The sequence below is a fragment of the Cynoglossus semilaevis genome, chromosome 20 (assembly GCF_000523025.1).
Source record: "Cynoglossus semilaevis isolate Cse_v1.0 chromosome 20, Cse_v1.0, whole genome shotgun sequence".
Classification (NCBI taxonomy): Eukaryota; Metazoa; Chordata; class Actinopteri; order Pleuronectiformes; family Cynoglossidae; genus Cynoglossus; species Cynoglossus semilaevis.
Window position 1 is genome coordinate 2,982,234 of NC_024326.1, and position 2,205 is coordinate 2,984,438.

Consider the following 2,205-nt stretch of genomic DNA (forward strand, 5'->3'; position numbering starts at 1 on the left):
GAGGTTGACGCGGGGACAAACGGAGAGCTGGAAGAATACGGTGGAGCTTGTTTTGAGCTGTACATGTATATTTTTACCTGTAGAAATACAATGGCTAAAGATTTCAGATAACAGCTGTATCAAGAATGGGCCTGACTTGTAGGATTGTTTTGCCCAATTTCATTTCATTGCCAAAAATGTAATTGGTGAAAGTGGGGGGCTGTTGGTTGAGGGGTTGTCTAATCCCTGTCCCCATCTCGCCTTCCTCTTTCTTTGACTCCTGTTTTCTTGTCTCTGGATGGCAATCAATAGTTATTATCTGCCGAGTGTCGCGATAGACACGCAGGCCCCATTCTGACTTGATGGTGCTTTTTCATTATAGCTGACACTAGTCTAAACAAAGGAGGCCTATTTCCCTGCACCAGACAAACACAGTCCCCATAATGGCACCAGATAAAAGAGAAGCAGGAGGGAAAATTGAGTTTCACATAATGGGAAATCACTAACTCAGGATCGTGTCTTTTGCCACTCTATTTTTTCACCTTCTCTCTTTGTCATATTCACTGGATGGTAAATGAATTTCTTGCGTTTTAACCCTGATATGTCTAATCTATTACTTCATTCATGCTATTCACTGCCATAATGGGTCTCTGTCCATCCATCCATTTAAGCATCCAGCCACCCATGCATCCAACCATCCATCCATCAGTTTTTGCATTAGTCTATTCATCCATCCATTAAGACATTAATCCTTCCATCCATCCTTCCACTCATGCGTTCATCCGCAGATAGCTAGAGGTGGGCCTGTGTTGTTTTGACGGTGCTGTTGTTTCATAAAATAAATAAATGATATCTGTGCAGCGGAGTGGAAAGCATAACGAATGGCAGTTGGAGGAAAGGCAATTTAGGGAAAAGTGCAGCGGCTGGCGAAGGAGGAGAATAGGGTTTTTACTGTGAAGTATAACCAATGCATTACAAAACACATCACCAGAGGTTTATTGAAAAAGCCAAGTGCCCCCCTGCCCCGCTCCCTCCATTGAAAATGGCCAACATTATCATGGCCTACATGGTTAGGCACTGAAAGTCACTTTCAGAAATTCAGGAGAGACATTTTTATTGTAGTGGCACAAAGTAATACAGTGAGCCCCAGGTGAACAGCAGAGCAGGAGGTTGCTGTTTCCCAGTCCACTTACATACAGTACATTCCGTGGGTGTAAAAGTCTGTAAAGTTTTTGCCACACAAATAAGCTACAGTGTGGACAAAACAGACTTATTCACTGAATGGTCTCACAATACATGCAATTAAACCCAGAAAGACCCTGAATTGTTGAGGTTGTTTCTGATAAAAATGGACCAGTGTAATGTTAGCATCTTTGCTCAAAATGAATGAAGATGTTCGACCACACCCTACATCTTCATATGTAGCTTCATTGGCTTCTGTGTCTTTTGCAAATAACCAATAAATTTCCTTTTACTTTTGCGCCACAGGTGGTGATATTGCAGTACGGAGTCTGACAGCTACTGTTACAACTCAAAGAAAAGGACAGTTGAGCATGACTTTTTTAGCCAAGCTGTACGGAGGTCGCCATGATGTAAGTAATATAAAAACTTTTTGTGTAACGTGTTGCAAATTTAATGTGCCGTCCCACTCGTCTCACTGACCAGGGTAATAGCACCCTCTGCAGGGGAGGAAAACATAGCTATGCCAACAAACCCTTTCTGTAGATTTAACATTTTAAATATATGTTACACTTACAGTTCGGTTTATATCAGGGATCACCAACTATATTCATCACAGGGTCAGAATATTTCTGGACAGACACCCTGGGGATCTGGACACTTAAATAAAATAAAATAAAGAAAAACATTATTAGTTGATGTTTCTTTTGGAGAAAGACATTTTTGTCCAACATTATTAGTTGATGTTTCTTTTGGACTCCAGTCGTGGGCCCGATCGGACGCTTCGGTGGGTCGTATTTGGCCCTCAGGGCACCAGTTGGTGATCACTGCTTTATAGCTCCATATACAACACTACTGCAGTCTTTAAATAAGTTCTAATAAATGCAGAGAAATGTGAGCTGAGCAAACAGTTTGCACCAACTTGAACATATTAACACCCACAGCTAAAGCAGAAGCTCACAGCCCATTAGGACAAACATAAAGTGTTCCTCCACAGGCTTCTATCGACATATTGGCAATTTAAAAAGCCTAAAGTACAGAGTGGAC

General features: G+C 41.6%; 1 long non-coding RNA gene across 1 annotated transcript in view; it reads left to right on the top strand.

The window, feature by feature from the left end:
- The window catches only part of LOC103396011 (uncharacterized), a 77,964-nt gene that overhangs the window by 18,383 nt on the left and 57,376 nt on the right, over positions 1 to 2,205 (top strand). Inside the window, exon 5 of the long non-coding RNA XR_523321.3 lies at positions 1,468 to 1,571. This is a non-coding gene — a long non-coding RNA (uncharacterized LOC103396011). The remainder of the gene's footprint in view (positions 1 to 1,467; positions 1,572 to 2,205) is intronic.